General features: G+C 37.6%; 1 protein-coding gene across 2 annotated transcripts in view; it reads left to right on the forward strand.

Moving 5' to 3' along the window:
- TAOK3 (TAO kinase 3) overlaps positions 1 to 23,070 on the forward strand; it is a 185,215-nt gene that overhangs the window by 64,435 nt on the left and 97,710 nt on the right. For both annotated transcript variants that reach the window (XM_032309141.1, XM_032309142.1), the window contains exon 2: positions 20,896 to 20,998. The gene's annotated coding sequence lies outside the window, so the exon portion shown is untranslated. The remainder of the gene's footprint in view (positions 1 to 20,895; positions 20,999 to 23,070) is intronic.

Here is a 23,070-nt window from a genome sequence, read left to right on the forward strand (position 1 = left end):
CTCCCCGCCGAGCAGAGAGCCCGATGTGGGACTCGATCCCAGGACTCTGAGATCATGACCTGAGCCTAAGGCAGCGGTTTAACCCACTGAGCCATCCAGGCGCCCCTAAATACACATTTTAAATCGTAAAAATACAGCGATAGAGAAGCTTTGTTTTTACAACTTTACTTTGTGCCTTGCAATTCAAAGTGTAGTCCACCGCCCAGCCATAATGGCCTGGAGGTTTTTTAGAAATCTGTATTCTTAGGCCTCGGTCCTACTGACACTCATAATCTGCATTTTAACAAGATACCCAGGTAGCAGATGTCCATCAAAGTTTGAGAAATACTGACTTAGAACTTGCAGTTTGGAGCTGAAAATCTCAAGAGTAGTAGCTAGATTTCCCTTTTATTTTTAGTGACCTCTGTAAGCATGTAAAAGTAGTGGTAATTGGGTCATTTCAGACTAATGTTGTTACCAACTAATAACTTACTGCTCAAAAGAAATTGTGAGAGTACCTTGGAATTTGAGAGGCTTTGTAAGGAAGGGTTAAAATATGGAGCAACTCATGGTTTCTGAGAAATAGCTTGGGCTAAAATAAAAACCACCTTCTATTTGGGCATATACCCTGGCATTACCGACTGTGTTATTCACCCTCCCAACTGTCATTACATTTTTGTAATACTTTAAACAGAGCGCTTTATCTGAATAGACACTAGTTCTTTTGGATTCTTAGTGGGATTTAGCAGATCACTTTTTACCATGTGATTGGTTCCAGTATAAGAATATAATTTGAGGGGTGCCTGGGTGGCTCAGTCAGTTAAGTGACTGACTCTTGATTTTGGCTCAGGTCATAATTTTGGAGTCATGCAACTGAGCCCCATATGGGACTCTGCTCAGCATGAGTCTGCTTGAGATTCTCTCTCTCCCTCTCTCCATCCCCCTCCCAAATAAAGAATGTTTATATATATATATATATTATATAATATATATGTTAATATATATTATATATAAAAAATTTGGTTATATATAAAAAATTTTGGTATCTTCTTATATTCTTCTAACAGATATTTGTTGAGTTTCTATTATGTATGAGAGAATGTAGCAGTAAACAGAACAGACAAGGAAGAAACAATAACAATGTAAACAAAATAATTTTAGATAAGTTCAAATGCTATAATGTAGGGAAAACAGAATCACAGTCACTGAGAGGGAGGAAAAAATACTTAAATAAGGATGCTTTGGGAGGGCCCTCTGGGGTGGTCACATCTGAGCAGAGATCTTAAAGCCATACCCCTGGCATTCCTGATTCCAATCCTGCTCTACTTTTTTCTTCTTCCAAAGCACTCATAATTTTTTAAATACAGTAATTTACTTTACTGGGTTTATTGTTAATTGTTTATTTCTTGCCGCTAAAATTTAAGCTCCACAAGTTAGGGAGTTCTGTTTTGTTTCTCCAAGTGCTTAGAATGGCACATAGTCAGGCACCAAATAAATATTGTTTAGTAGATTATGAATTACATTGAAACTGCAGCTCCAGTCAGCCTCTCTAAATGCACATATTTAAAAATGACATTGTCCTGCTAAAGAGCAGAAGAGAAGGTTCACTTCTGTATGGAGGAAAAGATCAAGGAACTTACTTTCCAGTTGAAGAAACAAGTATGTTCACATTAAACCACTAATTTAATATTAGCTATATGATACATGTTATAATAAGAGTACAAATAAATTGCCATGGTACTTTGAAATTTTACCTGTGAGGTAAGGAAGAGAGGTGGAATTTAACTGGGTCTTAAAGAAGCAATAGGATTTTTGACTTGTAAAGAAACAAGATAGTCCACTCTAAGTAAAGGGCACAAGCAGTGCTGAGACTGAAAGTATCTGGCACATTTAAGGAGTAACTAGATAGCAAAGTTGCATTGGAACTGTATCATAGCAGCCTTGAGTATCTTTCTATGGAGTCTGGACGTCTTCATCAAAGACCCTTGAATTTAAAAAAAAAAAAAAAGAATAAAAATAAATCCTTGAATAGCAGTGTGATACTCTCAGAGCTCTCTGTCTCAGGAAAATGACATTTCAGACCATGTATGGGAGAGGTTGGAAACAAGAAAATTTTGGAGACCATTGAATTTACTGTAGGTGTCATTGTTTGATCATATGACCCATCTCTCCTATATCTACAACAGCTAAAGGATAAAACTTTCCTGTGTATTGCTAACATTCTTCTTGAATATTAAGTTTGGTTTTGTAACACCATCTCTACCCCTCAAAGTTAACTTAAGGACATGGAGATACCCCAAGTCAGATGTTATAGGAATGTTTACTTTTAAAAAGAAGTTTAATGTTGGATTTCAGAGTTTTTCTTGAATAGATAGAGATTTGTACACCATTGAAGGCAGGCCTGCGGGAGAGGATTGTTGAAGCGGGATAAGGTAGCTCTGAACAGGAGGAAGCTGCTCTAACATGTATTCTGCCAACGTGTATGGGTTCGTGCCCTACCTACCAGTGGCAAAGCAAAATTAAAAGTGACTAAGAATACTGAGTTACCCTTTCAACATTAGAAATTAGGCAGAGTTTCAAGTTTTAAATGCTAACTTTCTGAGGTATAAATACATCTCTGAAATCCCAGGACAGGCTTACCTCCGAAGATTTTAGATACTCAGGCTTCTCATGACTTTAATAGGCACACTGTTTTTTACTGAACAGAAATTTTCAGTGATGACATTGACCTTTTTTTAAAATATTTATTTATTTATTTATTTATTTATTTATTTATTTATTTGAGAGAGAGGCAGTGAGAGAGAGCATGAGCGAGGAGAAGGTCAGAGGGAGAAGCAGACTCCCCACGGAGCTGGGAGCCCGATGCGGGACTTGATCCCTGGACTCCGGGATCATGACCTGAGCCGAAAGCAGTCGTCCAACCAACTGAGCCACCCAGGCGTCCCAACATTGACTTTTTTTTTAAAGCACAAGGTGAAATAGTTTTATATGGGAGGGTCTTGATCCTCTGGGTTGGCCTTGGGTAAAGCAGATCAAAATAATTAAGCTGCTAGCATTCAGGAATATTGGTGGCTAGATGGAATCCCTTATATTTATCAAGTCATTAATTTCTAAAATCTCTCATACAGTGATTTAGCTGAAAACTGCTACAGTGATTAAGACAGTGGGCTTGAGGTTAGACAGTCTAGATTGATCCCAGTTCTATCATACGGTAGCACTGTGTAGTTTGACCTCAGATTTTTAGCTGTAGAATGAGATCAATAATAGTAACTGTTAGTGTTGTGTTAAGGCTTAAATGAGGTAGTGTGCAGTCCCTGGCACATACTGAGCATTGATAAATGTTAATATTTATCAATAATATTGTAATTGTTCTAAAATTAGTTCATTTATCAAAGGAAACAATGAATGAATATTCAAAAATCCTAATAAAAGACTGAATGATGTTCTATAAACCAATATAAATGATATTTTGAACTTGCTGACTGAAGGCAGGCCTACGTAAGTAATGGATCTATAAACTCCTTAATGGAAGAATATCGTGTATTATATGACCGCGCATGAGAAAAAATATTGCATAGTAGGATTAAGTTTTTGTTTAATGGTATTTTCACTTTTTTCAAATGAATACCTATGGAGTTTGACTCCAAAGGGTTTTTCTAAAATAAGATGGTATCAACCTCCAGTTTTTTTAAGATATCCATTAAAAATAGATAGGTTCTTGAACAAATAAGTGGAGAGTACTGACAATTCTGAAGTTATTAATATTTAGGTGCAATGTATTTCAATAAAATACCAAATTTCCATAATAAAGAACAGGTTCATTTTAGGTAAAGCATCCTATAGAAATACTAATTTAAAAAACATTAAGGGGGCGCCTGGGTGGCTCAGTGGGTTAAAGCCTCTGCTTTTAAGCTCAGGTCATGATCCCCGGGTCCTGGGATGGAGCCCCGGTTGGGCTCCCTGCTCAGCGGGGAGCCTGCTTCCTCCTCTCTCTCTGCCTGCCTCTCTGCCTTCTTGCGATCTCTGTCTGTCAAATAAATAAATAAAATATTTTTTTAAAAAAATTAAGGAGTGATGGTTACTTGATTGACAAAAATATTTGCTATAATATTCCTTAAAATAAAAAAAATGTTTTAATACATTTGATATATGAATTAATGTAATTCAGTAGCATATTTTGGCCACATGCAGTGGACCAGCCAGTATGTTAGACACTGGTGATTTAAATGTGATCCCTGCACACCAGCATTTTATGGTAATGTCTAGCAGACATTTGCCAGAGATAATCTAAATCTTGTGTCTGTACCATGTATATGATAAATGTTTACAGCATCCTTCTGTGGGGGAAAAAAATCACCCCTGAACAGGGGAGAATAAGGAAAGTTTTCCTGAAGTGGTACTATCTGAGCAGATTCTTGAATGAATTCTAGTTATCTCAGAAAAAGGAAAAGAAACAGAGTGCCAACAGGTACTTCTCGATATCCCAAGGAAGTAGTTTGATATAGCCGGGGCGTTCAGTGTGAAACCCTGGAGTTACGAAGGACAAGGTTCAAGAGCAGACATGAGGCAGATCACAGAGGATTTCATTTGCCATCTATCTACAAGGAGCTTGGATTGTATACTCTGTCCATGATGGGATTAAAGGGTTTTAAGCTGGAGAGTGGCATGGTCAGATTTGACTTTCAGGTTGATAATGCCTGGCAGTAGTGTAGGGGATGGATTCCATTCATAAACAGCTTTAGAGAGTTGTGTTTTTTTAGTCAGATGGTATATAGAGAACTGATGGAATTCATTCAGTTTCTAAATTTCAAGTAAATCACTCAATCATGAAGAAATTGCTTTAACTACCTGGACAAGAAAATACTTGTAATCACTTATATCTTGTGGAACTTACACATTTGACATTCATATTCAGAGGCAGTATTGTTGAAAGATCAAATAAATGTTGAGTCTTTGGAAAGAGATTTCAGGTCCAGATTTTATGTTATTTTTTTTTAAGATTTTTATTTATTTATTTGACAGACAAAGATCACATGCAGGCAGAGAAGCAGGCAGAGAGAGAGGAGGAAGCAGGCTCCCTGCTGAGCAGAGAGCCCAATGCAGGGGCTCCATCCCAGGACCCTGGGATCATGACCTGAGCGGAAGGCAGAGGCTTTAACCCACTGAGCCACCCAGGCGCCCCTAGGTCCAGATTTTAGACTTAGTCAAATTTGTGTACTCTACTGCATTTGTGTGTGTTTTTACATTATTATTATAATGAAATCATTGTAAACTTTTTCTTCTAGTTCAAGGATAGTATTTCTCCCCAGTTCTTTGAATTATTTAGATGTATTTTTGAAAGGAAAAGGATTATCCAAATGATTGGTTTCTCTAGCTACCTGGAAAAGAATAAATATTCACTGTTAATTTAGTAACCATTTAAATATTGTCCAAATCTTAGTCCAGAAATTCCTTAAGGAGGCTCTCTGAGCCTGCTCATGCTGCTATAACAAAATACCACAGACTGGGTAGTTTAAACAACAGAAATTAATTTTCTCTCAGTTCTGAAATCTAGGAAGTCCAAGATCAAGGTGCCAACAGATTAAGTTTCTGGTGAAATCTCTCTTCCTGGCTTTCAGAATGGCCACCTTCTGGAGTTATATTCCAATGGCATTTCCTCTTTACCAATGTAAGAGAGGGAGGGAAGGCAAGTAGGAAGAGAGTGAGGGGTGGAGAGAGAGGGGAGGGTGGAGGGGAGAGAAAGAGGAGATTGAGGTCTTTCTCTTTTCTTATTAAAAATAAAAAGCCACAAATCCCACTGAATTAGGGTCCTACCCTTATAATTTGGTTTAACAATAGTTACCGCCCAAAAGCCCTATCTCCATATACAATCATTTCAGAGGTTGGAATTTCAAAATACGAATTTGGGGACAGGGGAAAGACAATTCAGTTTATAGCAGAGGCCAAGTAGACCTTTTTTCCAAAGAAGTAAATAGAAATACATACAATTTAATTTTGAAGTTTTGGGGTCCCTAAATCTGATTGTGCTTAAGGGAAACTTTTATTTTCAGGGCAATGAAGTGGAGACAGGAGAGAAATAGTCCCAAACAAACACAAAAAGAACTTGCTAATAGCTGTGACATTTTAGAAAAATTGCATGCCAGATAATCCTTCATTAGCTGTAAGAAGGTTTATTTTCAAAGCCTTTATTTCTGCATGTCCTATTATCTCCAGTGTCTGGTATTGTAATCCTGTAGCAGGGAGTCAGAAGTTATAAATACAGAGCTCTCACCGTACCTTCATGTATTTGCTGATCAGTGGCAGGTAAAATTTGCAGAGACTAAAGGTGTTTACATGTTGGGGTTTTTTTTTGTTTGTTTGACTTTGGAACAATTAAAAAGTGAAGATTGCTGGGAATTTTAGTTATATCAAACTCAGGGTATTTCTGTGTGTGTGAATCTGAATATAAGATTTTAAATGGAGCCAAATGCCAAAATCATAGAATTCTAGGCAACTAGCCCCAACACCAGGAAACTGAGGCTTAGAGAAATTAAATAACAAGCAAGTATTCTATGATCAGGAATTCAGTCTGGACTATAATGGCACAAGTACCAAAACATTAATATTAAACTACTTAAAAGCGAATTAACCTCTTTGAGCCCATCGTAGATATATTCTCAATCTAAAATTTTGATTATAAAAATGTGAAAAATATATTTTAAAATATATATTAACAATTAAAAGATCAGCTGGTTCACTGTGTTGCTATACTGCACATATTTTCTTTTTTAAAAATACATTTCCAAAGACAGGGAACTTTTTTTTTTCATAATTGATGTGAACTAAAAGCCAGTCGTATAAAAATCTAAATTTTATTCCTGATAGTATTCTTTTGACTATTCGTCTCAATTTGTAGACTTAGGGAAGTCATTTTATTTATTTATTTATTTATTTATTTATTTATAAATTAACATATAATGTATTATTTGTTTCATGGGTATAGGTCTGTGATTCATCAGTCTTACACAATTCACAGCACTCACCATAACAGATATCCTCCCCAGTGTCCGTCACCCAGCCACCCCATAATTCCCACCCACCTCCCCTTCAGCAACTCTCAGTTTGCTAGGGAAGTCATTTTAAACCTTTTGATTGAATGGAGGAAAATGGACAGAATGCCTAATTATAGAAATATGACGTTGACTTAGCATTTATCTAGCATTGACGAAGAATTCAACTTCAAAATATTTCCCCAAGATTTTATTCTCAGTCCTTTTTTTTCCTCTCCCTCCTTTACCTCAGTTACCATAGTTCCTTCTTGAGTTTCTTATCTACCTTACACAAATAATTCCAGATCTGAATGTCTAGCTGTCATTTCCCCTGAATTCCAACCTTCATTCCTTACTACTTGCTGTATATCTCTCCCTGGATGCCTATCTAGCACTTAAAAGTCAGTTTGGCAAGAAAACACTAATCATTTTTCTACCATTGAACTTGTCCCTCCTACTAAACTCCCTGTTTTTGTCACAGAACAATTATCTCCTCTGTCACTTGTTCTTAGAGCCTCAGAGCTAACTTTGACTCCCATGTCTTTTCTAGGCTATTCTGCCAGTCAGTTGCTAACTCTAAGCTATGTTATTATTGTGTTATTCTTGTATCCAGAGTCATGGTGTCTGCCTTTTGCTTTCAACTTTATTGCCATCATTCTAGGATGAGACGGTTATTCTTTCTGCTTTAGTAACCCTAACCTGACCTCCCTGATCTAGTCTCCTACTATTCCAATTCAATCTTTTAAAAATATTTTTTACTTACTTTTTTCATTACAAAGTAATGTATGTTCAATGGAGAAAATATAGAAAATACAGAAAGGTAAGAAGAAAATAGAAAATGCTTATATTGCCGGGCGCCTGGGTGGCTCAGTGGGTTAAGCCTCTGCCTCGGCTCAGGTCATGATCCCAGGGTCCTGGAATCAAGTCCCACATCGTGCTCTCTGCTCAGCAGGGAGCCTGCTTCCCCCTCTCTCTTTCTGCCTGCTTGTGATCTCTCTCTCCCTGTCAAATAAATAAATAAAATCTTTTTAAAAAAAGAAAAGAAAAGAAAAGAAAATGCATATATTCCCAATACCCAAAGATAACAACTATTAACATTTGGGTCTATATTCCATCAATTTTTTTTATGATGTGTGCATAGTATTTTTAGACAAAATCTTCCCAGTTCAGCCTGTATATTACTAGAGTACTATTCTTTTTTTTTTTTTAAGATTTTATTTATTTATTTGACAGACAGAGATTACAAGTAGGCAGAAAGGCATTCAGAGAGAGGGGGAAGCAGGCTCCCTGCTGAGCAGAGAGCCCGATGTGGGGCTCGATCCCAGGACCCTGGGATCATGACCTGAGCCGAAGGCAGAGGCTTTAACCCACTGAGCCACCCAGGCGCCCCACTAGAGTACTATTCTTGAAGCCTGAATCTAATTGAAAAGTTTTTTCATCATTTCCCAGAAAAAAGCATAAAATCCTTTGCAAGATATTCAAGATCCTTGAAAATCTGGACCCAATAGACTCTTCTACCTTTGTTTCCAAAGGATTCTTGTCCCAAATCTGCAGAACTGAGGTTACTTGCTATTTCCCAAAATGCTGCAGCCTCCCATCATATGCTCATAGCATTTCCTGAAAATTTTACCTGTCCTTCGTAGAGCAATCCAAATGTCATCTCTTCCATGAACCCACCAATCACCGGCTCATCCCCATCCCCTATTCCTTAGAGAACTGGAAATTCTCTTTCTCTCATTTGAACTTGCACACTACCTGCAACATTCACTGTTCTAGATAATTCGTTTCTGCATTATGTATTTTTCAACACCTAGCATGATGTCTTAAGCATAAGGGGTATCTAGTAAGGGATATCTAGTAAATAAATGAATGAATAGTTGAGCAGTACTTCAGGATCATGACACCTCTTAACTCATGAGAATAAGATTTTATAGATACAGAAGAAACTTAAATAAATGAAAACTTAGGTTAGAAGGAATTGATTAAAGAGACAGAATTGGATACTGGAATGCTACAAATAAAAGTTTATCTCTTAGCTTCTGAGTTGTGATGTGGTTTGGGATCATTAATGAGTAGATACAGTGTGAGTTGCCCATTGCTTGATTATCCTGTTTTGAATAGAAAGGGGGCCATGGTACTCCTTCTGCTTTGGATACGGAAGAAGTACAGGTAGATATTTCTTTCTCAGTTGCCTGGTAGCTGGCATGTGGACATATGACCTTGGTCAATCAGATGCCCCCACCCAGGACTATGAATCTTGATAGCTCAGGGCACAGCAGAGACAGTTTGTGGCAGTTGTGAAAGGGTGAAGAGTCTACTATAAAAGCAAGTGGCAGTGGCATCTCAGACATTTACTGTGGTGTGATCTAGAATGTGCATTTGCCCTTTTAAGGGCCTGCCCATATTCAGAGCTTTCTGGTTCATTCTGTGAGATAGCCTATTCTGATGTGTGTTTTCCAAAACCACCAAACAATTAATTCTGACACTATGTGGAAGTAGCTTCAGACCCCACAAGTTAAGGAATCAGTCCCACAAGACTTCCCCCCTCACCCCCCACTTAAGATGCCTGCTGCAAGTCCAAGTTGTTGCCTGTGTTTCTGACTGACCAGCTACATATTAGATGTTCCCATAACCCCCTCCTCAGATTCAGTTAACTTGTTAGAGTGTCTCACAGAAGTCACAGAGACATTTACTTGTTTACCAGTTTATTGTAAATAATGTTATAAAGGATACAGATGAACAGCCAGATGAAGAGGTGCGTAAGGTGAGATCTAGAAGGGTCCCCTGCACAGGAACTTCTGTCCTCATGGAATTGCCGTATGCCACTCTCACAGATGTGGACGCATTCACCAACATGGAAGTTCTCCAGACGCCATCCTTTTGGGTTTTTTTGGAGGCTTCATTATATAAGCATGACTGATTAAGTCATATGCCATTGGTGATTGAATTCTTCATCTCCAGCCCCTCGCTCCTCCCGCGGGTCAGGAGGTGTGCCTGACCACTCCCACCCTCTAATCAGGGTTGATTCCTCCAATAACCAGCCCCATTCCCAGAGCTGCTTCATTAACAGAAACTCAGGTGTGGTTGAGAAGGGCTTCTTAGGAATAAGAAAAAAGACTCTTTACCTTTATTGCTCTTATCACTTAGGAAATTCTAAGGTTTTTAGGGTTTCTATACCAGATGAAGACCAACTATCTATTTCTTACTACAAATCACAATATAACACCTATAGACAAATGTCTGGCCTGAGTTAGCCAGAGTTGACTTCTATTATTTGCAACCAAAACCCCTAATAATGGCTATCATCTTTGGTACTTACACTGGAGCAGCATCATGAATGCATTTCAACTAACTTCCAGAACAAAAGATGAAATTCTATTGAAATGGGACTACCAGTGCCAAAAGGTATAGGAGTGAGCGCTGTTCAAAGAAACCACAGTGGGAAATGCCAAGTAATTCCCTACAACTTTTCAAATAACAATGAATGCTATAGGAATGTGATCAAGTAAGAATTACATTCATATTTGGCACCTCTTCCTGCATCTACTACATGCTTGACATGTGTTATGTCACTTAATCCACACAGCATGCTATTAATTTCTATTCATAGAACTTAGAGAAGCTTGATAGGAAACAGAATGGAACCCTTTAGAATTCCTCAGCAGTACCCATTTATACTGGTTATCTTGAAGGGACAATGGTTTCAATGCTCAAATTTCTGTACATCAAGGAATGTGTTAGAAAACATTTGGTTTTGTTTTTACTAACTTCTAATTTATTAATGTTGGCAACAAACCACACAAGTACGAGCAATATGAGACTTTGTCATCAGTCCCCAGTAGACTGACGTCTTATAACACATTACAGTTATAGAAATCTTAAAGTATTATTTATGTTCATTGCTCTTTGAAATTATTGTAGTTGTTAGACTTCCTACTAGCTCTCATTGCTAAATGAATTAATAAGGAAACATACCTATTACTGTGTCACAAATTTTTAAAAAATATTTTGATAACTTTTAGGGCCACCTGGGTGGCTCAGTGGTTTAATTATCTGCCTTCAACTCAGGTCCTGATATCAGGGTCCTGGGCCAGAGTCCCACATCAGGTTCCCTGCTCAGTGGGGAGTCTTCTTTTCCCTCTCCCTCTGTTCCTCTCCTCTGTTTGTTCTCTCTCTTTCTCAAATAAGTAAATAAATCTTAAAAAAATATTTTGATAACTTTATTTCAGTATAACTGCTTTCCTTTGTAATTCCAAGTGGTTAATTTCTTTCACTTAAAACATTATCTGAGAAGGTGTCCATAGGCTTCACTAGCCTGCCAAAGAGGTCAATGTCACGGAAAAGGTTAAGAATTAATTTTAGGGGCACCTGGGTGGCTCAGTTGTTAAGTGTCTGCCTTCGGCTCAAGTCATGATCCATGGGTCCTGGGATCAAGCCCCACATCAGGCTCCTTGCTGGGCTGGAAGCCTGCTTCTGCCGCTCCCACTCCCCCTGCTTGTTTTCCCTCTCTCGCTGTGTCTCTCTCTGTCAAAGAAATAAATAAAATCTTAAAAAAAAAAAAAAGAATTATTTTTATACTGAAACGAATGTAATACCATATGTTAACTATACTGGAATTAAAATAATTTAAAAATTTTTAAAAATTTTAGTTAAAAATAATTAAGAATTATTTTTATAGATAGACTTTTTTTCTCCTTTAAATAAGCTCGGGGCGCCTGGGTGGCTCAGTGGGTTAAAGCCTCTGCCTTAGCCTCAGGTCATGATCTCAGAGTCCTGGGATCGAGCCCCACATCCGGCTCTCTGCCAACAGGGAGCCTGCTTCCCCCTCTGTCTCTGCCTGCCTCTCTGTCTGCTTGTGATCTCTGTCTGTCAAATAAATAAATAAAAATCTTTTTAAATAAATAAATAAATAAATAAATAAATAAATAAGCTCAGTGATTCCCACATTTAGCTTCCATGAGAATTAATTTAAAGAGTTTAAAAACAAAACCATGTACATTTGACCCTTGAACAACATGAGCTTGAACTGCGTGGGTCCACTTATATGCAGATTTTTTTGAGTCAATACAGCTGAGTATTATAAATATATTTTCTGCTCCTTATGATTTTCTTTTTTTTTTTTTTGTTAAAGATTTCATTTATTTATTTGACAGACAGAGATTACAAGTAGGCAAGAGAGGCAGGCAGGGAGGGAGAGGAGGAAGCAGGCTCTCTGTGGAGCCAAGAGCCCGATGTGGGGCTCAATCCCAGGACCCTGGGATCATGACCTGAGCCAAAGGCAGAGGCTTTAACCCACTGAGCCACCCAGGTGCCCCTCTTATGATTTTCTTAATATTTTTTTCTTTAACTTACTGTATTATAAGAATAATACAGTATATGGTACATATACATTCAATTTTGGTACATATACATTCAATTTTGTATGTTATCAGTATCATGTTATCAGTAAAGCTTCTACTCAAAACTTAACTATTAGTAGTTGAGTTTTGGGGGAGTCAAAAGTTATACACAGATTTTTTTACTATGCCGGAGGTCAGTGTCCCTAACTCCTGCGTTGTTCAAGGGTCAAGTGTAGACTGAATTTCTAAGGATCATTTGCACTATATGAAGTTTTGGCCTTAAATGCCCACCTTTGTACCTAACCACCCTGGGTAAGATACAACTCCATTCTAAAGTGTTTTCAAATAGATCCACGTATTCCTGGGAATTTAAAGACCTGAAAAATAGTTCTAAAAGTTTTCCGTGAGATTTTTTTAAATATTATTTTTATTTTAATGATTATCTCCTTAAAAAATGCATAGTGGATCGTGTGGGTAACCTTATTACTAAACCTCTGTGATTTACTGTTATTTTGGGAAACGAGTTTGTGTTTGCCATAGCCCCACTACCAAGTAGTACTGCTCTGTCTCAGAGTAATAAAAAAAGTATAGAAGTGAAATTAATACATAGATGCTGGGTTCTTGTCTTCTGAAGACCAGATGGTGTCAAATCAGGCTGTGTAAATGATTTTTCCCCAGGAGTACAGATAGAGAAAAGTGGTGGGAGAATTAAGGTGTCACATGGTGAGTAAGCATGGGGCCATATTTGTTTTGGGGGTTACTGTAGCGACAAAATAATAATATCTGTTACATTAAATCAGTTTTTGTTAACTTTGATTTGGAGGGGTTGTAAATTTGTTTGGTAAGTTATATAAAGGCTGTAAGAAGTTTATTATAGTTTTATAAATGGGTAGTTTTGGTAGCTCAGGCCACAAACTTTTGAGTCCCCTCTTCCTTTCTTTCTCCTCTCTTTCTTACAATTAAAGCAGCAAAGCCCATTGTCTCTTTTTTCTCAGTTATTCCAGAATTAATCCCCTTCTCACTAGCTCTACTGCCACCTCCACCTTGGTAGTGACTACTATCATTTCTGGCCTGGACTTTTATAATGGCTTTTTACAGGTCTCCCTGGTGTTTTTGGTTTTTAAGATTTATTTATTTATTTTTAGAGAGGGATCAAGACAGCACTCTCAGGGGGAAGGCAGATGGAGAGTCTTAAGGGAAGAACCTAAAGCCTTGTTCAGTACTGGACATATGTTAGACTCTTAGTAAATATTTGCTGAATGAATGAATAAATAAGTAAATGAAGTGAATAACTAAAAATAAGAAAATGTTAAGATCTGTAAGATTTTTTTTAAATATTGTATTTATTTATTTGACAGATAGAGATCACAAGTAGGCAGAGAGGCAGGCAGAGAGAGAGGAGGGTGGGGGGAGCAGGCTCCCTGCCAAGCAGAGAGCCTGATGCGGGGCTCGATCCCAGGACCCTGAGATCATGACCAGAGCTGAAGACAGAGGCTCAACCCACTGAGCCACCCAGGTTCCCTGTAAGAATTTTCTATAAGGAATTGGAATATTAATCAAGCTTAAGAAACTGTTTGATAACAAATTATCATTATGTATTATAATTATTTAAAGTTTTTATACCATACACATGGTTAAGATATAGTGCAAAGGGAAGACTTCAAAGCCTGCTCAAATCTTTTTTTTTTTAATTTTTTATTTGATTTTATTTTTTTAAGATTTTATTTATTTATTTGACAGACAGAGATCACAAGTAGGCAGGCAGGTGGGGTGTGGGGAGAAGCAAGTTCCCTGCCGAGCAGAGAGCCCAATATGGGGCTCGATCCCAGAACCCTGAGATCATGCCCCAAGCCAAACACAGAGGCCTTAACCCACTGAGCTACCCAGGTGCTTTTTTTTTTTTTTTTTTTAATTTATTCATCCGAGAGAAAGAATGCACAAGCAGGGGAAGTGGCAGGCAGAGGGAGAAGCAAACTCCTGGCTGAGCAAGGAGCTGGATGTGGGACTTTGACCTGAATCAGAGGGAGATGCTTAATCCACTGAGCCACCCAGGTGTCCCTAGTGGGATTTGTGTAGGCATATCAGCACCATTTTTGTACTGGTCTTAACTTATGTTCAGTACCATTTTTTCCCCAAATTGATGCATCATTGATTTAGAGTTGCTAGCTTCATATCACAGTATCATAGCAAAAATTTCAGTGTTAAATTTATGAAATCCAAAGGAGCTTCTGCTTTCCCATCTGTTTCTCAACCTAACCATATTTTTTTTAATGGAGGGGGAAAATAATATCCATAAGGAACAAAAATAATGGGCATATAGATTCTGTTTATTTTGAGAGAGAGAGAGAGAGAGCATGCACATGAATTGGGGGAGAGGCACCGAGAGAGTGGGAGAGAATCTCAAGCAGACTCCACGCTAAGCAAGGAGCCCGATGCGGGGCTTGATTTCACAACACTGACATCATGACCTGAGTGGAAATCAAGATCTGGTGCTTAACCGACTAAGCCACCCAGGTGCTCCAAATGTAAAGTCTTTTTTTTTTTTTTAAGATTTTATTTATTTGACAGAGAGAGACAGCAAGAGAGGGAACACAAGCAGGGGAAATGGGAGAGGGAGAAGCAGGCTTCCTGCAGGAAGCTGGTTGCGGGCCTTGATCCCAGGTCCCTGGGATCATGACCTGAGCCGAAGGCAGACGCTTAAGGACTGAGCCACCCAGGCGCCCCCACATGTAAAGTCTTAAAGGGTGACTCGGAATAGTCTTCTTCATAATATTTAACATCAGTTGACCCAGGAATAGACTAAAAGTTATCATTGTTGTGATAATCAGTAAACCCCAGCCCCTTTTGCATTATTTGCTGAGTAGAAATTAGATGACTGTAGGATCCCTTTCCAGTTCTCCAGTGCTATGATAATGTGATTACAATGAGCTATATCATAGTAGTGACATAAAAAGCAACTCGCATCTAGTTTTATTTTCAAAATGAAAGTACTATAAAAATGGTTTCTTACTTCAGAATAACAGTTAAATATTAATGCCAGACAGTGGCAGCAACTAATCAAAACAGTTTTCTATTTCTTTCTTTAAAAACAATTCTCTTCAAAGTCTGTATGGGTAGTTGTGTTAAGGTAGGAAAAACTGGACTAGTTCTGACTTTGAAACAGTTCTGTCATCTATTTGTACTTCATTTTTTCATTGCCATAAAATGAAGATTTTACCTGCCTCTACCCTCTGGGAGCAAGATAATGAGTGAAATAATAGGAATTTACATGGACTAATTTACAGTGAGGTTAAAGCTTCAGAGCCCCTTGTTTGCACCAGCCCTTTCTGAGGCCCTAATATTTATTTCTGTGTGGGAATTTTATTAAAAAATTTTTCTTAAATAGACTCCCAGATTTGTTTATGCTTCAGTGTACATAAGAACTTAATCTACCACTACATACACAAGTGTTACAAAATATTTTGAAGCAATAATAACACAGAAGTCCAATTTTATATTTGATTAAACTTTTCTTGATCACCCTCCAATATATAGCGAAATAGAAAAACTTCTTGGTGTTTTGAAGTCTGACTTAGGCGGCTTGATTCAGAAGGGAAGTTTTCTGAAGTAGGAAATCAGAAGACCTGGATTTTAGTTTGGGATAATGCTACTTATGTAGGTGTGATTTGACACTTAACTTTTCTGCGATTCAGTTTAAAAAAAAAAAAAGTTGAAATGTCTGAGCTTTAAAATCTTTCCAATATGAAATATTGTGATTCTTACTCCCTAATGCTGAAATATTGGGGTTTTTCAAACCAGTTGTCTTCAGGTTTTTTGTTGACGTAGTGTGACTACAACACCGAAAGTCACCTAAAATCTTCTGTGACTCATCTTTCTTGAAAGTTTCTGGGAAAAGGAAAATCATGAAAAATATTTATATTTCTACTTTCTATCAAGCGTTCTTCCTTATGTTAAATTAGGAAGTCTGTGAAAACTAATTTGATTATCATTGTTGAAAGATTTCCATTTCTTGGAGTAAAGAGTGAAGAAAATTATTCCAGTTGCACATCTCTGATGAAATCTTCTCTAAGCTGGCTGGATAGTTCAATTGGCCCAAGGGCCCAAGACCAGAAATACTGCATTCCTGGCACAGTTCTCAGTTCTTACTATAAATGCAGTACCTGAGGTTGCAGGAGGTCAAGGAAGAGGGAAAAATAATTCCATGTGTATCATTTCATCTTTAGTTAATTCTTAAAATGCAATCCTCTTGAAGGAAAAATGTCCTCGTTCATGTTTTGAGGGAAGGATGAATTTAGAGATTGCTTTGAGAGTAAGACTGGGATGGAAAAGGGATTTCAGCAGATTTTTATAGCATACCTTATATATAAAGATGTCAGAGGGCCCAGCCATTTGACTCTTAGGTATATAAGACAACCTAGGGCCACACAAAAAACTGTAAAACAAGCAATTATAATAGCATTATTCATAGTAGCCAAAAGGTAGAGACAACCTCAAATGTCCATCAGCTTATAAGTGGATAAACAGCACGTGGTATATTATATAATGCGGAGTATTATTCAGCAGTAAAAGAAATTAAATACTGATTCATGCTACCACACGTATAAACCTTCAAAACAGCATGCCAAGTGAAGGAAGTCAGTCACAAAGACCCTTCAAAGGAAATGTCCAGAAGAGGGAAATCTAAAGAGACAGGAAGTAGACTAGTGGTTGCTTAGGAATGGTGGGGTGGTAGGATAATAGCTAAAGGGTATAGGACGTCTTTTTGTGGTGATGAAAATATTCTAACATTGACCATGGTGATGAGTGCATTTACAGGTGAATATGTGAAAAACCATTGAATTATAGAGGTGCCTGGGTGGTAGTTAAGTGTCCACCTTCAGCTCAGGTGAAGACCCCAGGGTCCTTGAATCACCCCATGGAGGGCTCCCCGCTCAGTGGAAGGCCTGCTTCCCCCTCTGCCTGCCGTTCCCCCATGCTCTTGCTTTCTCTCTCTCTGTCAAATAAATAAATAAAACCTTTTCTAAAAAACAAAAAAAAATCCCATTGACTTATACCCTTTATACGGGTGAGTTGTATGTGAATTATATCTAACAAAACAAAACCAACATGCTTTTTAGAAAAAGATGTCATGGGATAGAATGATTAATCAAAACATAGGTTTAGGGCGCCTGGGTGGCTCAGTGGATTAAAGCCTCTGCCTTCAGCTCTGGTCATGATCCTAGGCTCCTTGGATGGAGCCCCACATCAGGCTCTGTGCTCAGCGGGGAACCTGCTTCCCCCTCTCTCTCTGCCTACTTGTGATCTGTCTGTCAAATAAATAAATAAAATCTTTTTTAAAAAATTAGGTTCAGACAATGTATCTTCCTCTAAGGAAGCCCTTGTCATACAGTTAAAGTACTAATAAATATGTGTATTTAAAATTGAAGCAAAGGGGGAAAATGGTAGGTCTTCTACCAGAGGTGGTGTTCTCCTGGACTGTGAGAATAGTTGGAGTTTGGATATTCCAGTCAGAGGGAACAGCAAAAGCAAAGATAAAGATATGAAAATGGAACTGTATAGTAGTTCATTTTTCCTGATTATGAAGTTGAAGAATTTTGGTTAGAGTAGTGGTTTGAGGCCAGTTTTGAATATTAGGTAAAGTTACTCTTTATACTATAGGCCATAAGGAGACATTGAAGGATTTTGAGCACAGATGTGCTATCTCACCTTTGCTTCAGGAAGATGATTATGATAATAGTGTTTTTAAGATGAATTCCAGGGGCGGCTGGGTGCCTCAGTCAGTTCAGTGGCTGCCTTCAGCTCAGGTCATCATCCTAGAGGCTTGGGATCAAGCCCCGTATTGGGCTCCCTGCTCAGCAGGGAGGCTGCTTCTCCCTCTCCCTCTGCATCCCCCCACACACTTGTTCTCTCTCTTTCTGCTTTCAAATAAATAAATAAAATCTCCAGAAAGAAAAAAGGACGAATTCCAGAAAAGTAGCCTAGACTCCGACCAAGTAGAAGCAGAGGAAAGAGATAACAGAAGTAGAAAAAGCAAAGAACTAGAAAGATTTTAAACAGAATTGTGAATTAATTGAGACAAGGGCTGGGGAAATGTCAAAGTTAATGTAAGGTATAAGAGAGGGGAGATGCCAAAAAGATACTTGAAAATATGGGGCTGGAGCTTGGAAAGGATGTCAGTACAGTTTAATGCCTTAGCATTCCTGGAAACCACTGAAAGTTAGGAGAGCAGCTTGCACTCACACACAGGGCTTCCAGGCAAATACTTGGAGGAACTTTCATTTAGAAATCAGAGAGAAGAAGCGAAACTGTAAGAGGCATAATTTGGAAAAGGAAGAAAAGACAGTTTTATGGAATGAAAGAGACATTTATAGGGACGCCTGGGTGGCTCAGTTGGTTAAGCAGCTGCCTTCGGCTCGGGTCATGATCCCAGCGTCCTGGGATCGAGTCCCACATCGGGCTCCTTGCTCCGCAGGGAGCCTGCTTCTCCCTCTGACTCTGCCTTCCACTCTGTCTGCCTGTGCTCGCTCTCGCTTGCTCTCTCTCTGACAAATAAATAAATAAAATCTTAAAAAAAATTTAATAAAAAAAAAAAAGAAAGAGACATTTATAAAGGAAGAAAGGAGCTTGTGGAATGGAAGAAAGCTGAGAACATCCCTTAGGTGCAACAGATAAATGTCAGAGGATACTTTTCAGCCTCAGTAGCAGGTGCAATCTTCCAGCAGAGGAGGGGGAAAAGGTAAAACCAAGAAAATTTAATTCCTAGAGGTCATACAGTTTATTTTAGAATGTTTATAGAACTATGCAACCATAGAGAACACGTTTTAAGAAAATTGTGTAAAAATGAAGAAGTATTTAGGGAAAGAAAGTACTGAGTATGCATGTCCATAGCATGTCCAAATGCAATGCATCATTCCTCTTGCATTTGAAATTAAGACGTGAGGATGTTAGTAAATGCCTTATTTTTAAATTACTTTCTTAGAAATCTAGCAACTAGCATTCAAAGAATTTTTTAGTTTATTGAAGCTATAGTCAGGCTAGATTAACAAGATATGCAGACATGGGAGTTATTGATTGGTGTGATGTTTGATGGTTAGGTAAAATGTAGTATAAAATTCAGGTAATAATAGCTACCACTTAATGTAACATTTCACAGCCCTAGAATCAGAGGGAATAATAAACATAATGAGATAGATTAGTTTATAAGTATAGACATTAGAGGAGATGGGGATTCCTCAACAGGAAAAATGTGAAAGTGTGTCAATACCTTTTTGCTAGTTTTTTCCCCCCTCTATAAGGCCTTCATCTCCAAAGCAGTCAGGTGACCTAAAAGTTATTTCAGTATCCATATTATATGTTTAAAATTGTTATATTCTTTAACTGAATAACTCTAGTTCTAGTTCTAGAAATCATTACAAAGAAAGCCCTAAAATGTATATGAATAATATGCACAAAGATCTTCCAAACACAGTAATATTTAATAAAGAGTTGAATTCAGCCTTGGCTTCTAATTGTGGAAAAGGAGTTGTGATTGAATAGGAAGATATATGCTGGGAGATACACACTGAGCAATCATTAGAATGATCTTTGTGAACAGTGATAATATGGCAAAAATGCTTGTAATCTAAAATTAGATAAAAGAGGTAGACTATGGAATTATATGTATATATGATCTCTGCTATGTGTAACAAAATAAATATGGGCATGAGGAAATAAATATGAACATGAAGAAGAGTATGCCAAATTGTTAAAGAACCTTGTCCTGGGTAGGATTATAGATTTTTTCTTCATAATAGCAATTTAGTTCCCAGATTTTCTACATTGATCATATACTTTTTTAATAGATGATAAAGAATAACCATCACCCCCCAAATGAAGAAGACTGGTTATAGGAGAGCCTAGGGATGGGCAGATAGATGAGCCAATGTGAGTCATCATGCTGACAAAAACAATTCATAATGTAAGCCTGACTGACGATCAGTAACATCACTACATACTGTCAGATGAGTCCTGTCTACTGTTAGACTCTGTTGAGTTTCCCTGGACTCAAACCAGTGGATGTCTCAATATGGATTCTGAAATCCAAGGACACTTTTTAAAAAATTTTTTGTTATTAACATATATTATTTGTTTCAGTCTGTGATTCATCAGTCTTACACAGTTCACAGCACTCACCGTAGCACATACCCTCTCCAATGTCCATCACCTAGCCACTCACTCCATCCCTCCTGCCCCCTCCCCTCCAGCAAACCCTCAGTCTGTTTCCTGAGATTAAGTCTCTCCTAGGGTTTGCCTCCCACTCACGTTTCATCTCCCTTCATTTTTCTGTCCCTTAAGGACACTTTTGTTTTCCTGGTATTGCTTGTGAGGGTGTAGCCAGAGTCTTTGATGTACAGATCTTACCTTTTACATTTGTCATTCATAAACAGATGAAGATAAGATTTTAACTTTGTAGTATTACATGTGTAAAATTTTAAAGCTACCGTATGATCAGTTGTGGCTTCTTTAACTTTGCTTTTATAATTAAATATTTTATTCTCCTTTTTCCATAGGTGCACCATAAATGCAGAAGACTGAAGTTTTAAAAGAGGACAAAGAGTTTGCATCTAAGATGAATCTGAGCAATACAGTATATTTTGTGCCTTTCACAAAAAGGTATTGTTCATAGATCTGTGACAAAGCTTTCTCCTACAAAATGGGAAGAGATTGTGTCTTCTGGTTTTTCTATAATTTTATTATATTTGTAAGAAAAAAGGGGAAGGGAAAATATTAATAAAATTGGGATAAAAATTCTTTTATAAAAACTTTTTACTTTCAAGTTCTTTCCCTATAAGATTTTCATTATTTTCAGTCACAGCTTACAATTTGGAAAAATACTTGGTTAGAAGAAATGCGCTTACCTAAAGTTTCTTGATTCCTGTTCTCAAATTATTTTCTGGAAATACATATTGCCTTTTTTTGTTGTAGTGCTTTGTAATTAGACTTTGAAGGAACATAAAATTTTTCACACCACTTTTCCTCTAATTACAGAAGTAATAGGCTTTGCAGAAAATTTAGAAAATACATATAAGCAAAAAGAAGGAAATCTAAGTTACCTGAAATCACAACACCTACTTCAGATAAAACAAGCCTGTAAAGAAATCCAAACTCAGAGATGAAAGAAGCCGTGTTTCCCATCTTCATGGTCTCATCCCTCTTTATGTTCTACCTACTTATGTCCTGCCTCTTTTGCTAAAACAAAACAAAAAAGACATTGCCTTATATAAATTCCTAGAAGGATATTACCTGGTCGAAGAACGTACCCATTCTGTTCTTCTGGCAATGTATAAAAATGACTTGCTTCCTTATGGCCTTACTGAAAACTGTATCTTTTCTCTATTATTTTGTCAGTTTGATAGGTGAAATGAGGTGTCTCATTATTTTAATTTTTACTTCTTTGATTACTAATGTAACTGTTTATGTTTCATATTCTTAATAGCCACTGCTATATTCTTTTTCTATATGTGTCCTTTGACTGTGTGAGCAGATGTATGTATATGTATGTGTTCACTTGTCTGATGTATATGTTTTCATTTAAATATAATCAGCATACAATGTTACATTAGTTTCAGATGTACAGTATAATGATTGAGCAATTCTATACGTTACTCAGTGTTCATCAAGATAAGTGTACTCTTAACCCCTTCCATTTATCTATTTCACCCCTGCCCCCACCCTCCTCCCCTATGGCAACAACTACTAGTTTGTTCTTTGTATTTAAGAATGTTTTGAGGGGGGCACCTGTGTGGTTCAGTTAGTTAAATGTCTGCCTTCGGCTCGGGTCATGATCTCAAAGTCTTGAGATCGAGCCCTGCGTTGGGCTCCCTGTTCCTCAGGGAGTCCGCTTCTCTCCTCCTCCCTCTGTGCGCCAACCCCCCCAACGTTGTATTCTCTTTCTTTCTCTGTCTCAAATAAATAAAGTCTTTTTAAAAAACAATGTTTTTTGTCTTTTTTCCCTTCTTCATTTGTTTTTTAAATTCCACATAGTGAAATCATATGTGTTTTTTTTCTTTCTCTAACTTACTGCATTTAGCGTCATATCCTCTAGGTCCATCCGTGTTGTTGTGAATGGCAAGATCTCATTCTTTTTCATGGCTGAGTAACATTCCATCGTGCCTCTGTGTGTGTGTGTGTGTGTGTGTGTGTACACACCACATTTTCTTTATCCATTCATCCATAGATAGACACTTCGGTTGCTCCCATATCTTGGCTATTGTAAATAACATTACAGTAAACATAAGGGTGCATATATCTTTTCAAATTAGTGTTTTCATTTTCTCTGGGTAAATACCCAGTAATGGAATTACTGATTCTATTTTTAGTTTCTTGAGGAAACACTATACTGTTTTCCACAGAGGCCGCACCAATTTGCATTCCTACCAACAATGCATGAGGGTTCCTTTTTATCCACATTCTCGCCAATACTTGTTATTTCTTGTGTTTGTGATTTAAGCCATTCTGACAAGTGTAAAGTGATATTTTATTGTGGTTTTGATTGGATTTCCCTGATGATGAATGATATTGAGCATTTTTTCCTATATGTTGGCAGTCTAGATGTCTTCTTTGGAAAAATGTTGATTCAGGTTCTCTGTCCATTTTTAATCAGATTATTTGGGTTTTAGGGGTGTGAGTCCTGTAAGTTCTTTATATATTTGGATATTAACCCCTTATTAGATATATCATTTGCA

Source organism: Mustela erminea, chromosome 13 (genome assembly GCF_009829155.1).
Source record: "Mustela erminea isolate mMusErm1 chromosome 13, mMusErm1.Pri, whole genome shotgun sequence".
Taxonomy (NCBI): domain Eukaryota; kingdom Metazoa; phylum Chordata; class Mammalia; order Carnivora; family Mustelidae; genus Mustela; species Mustela erminea.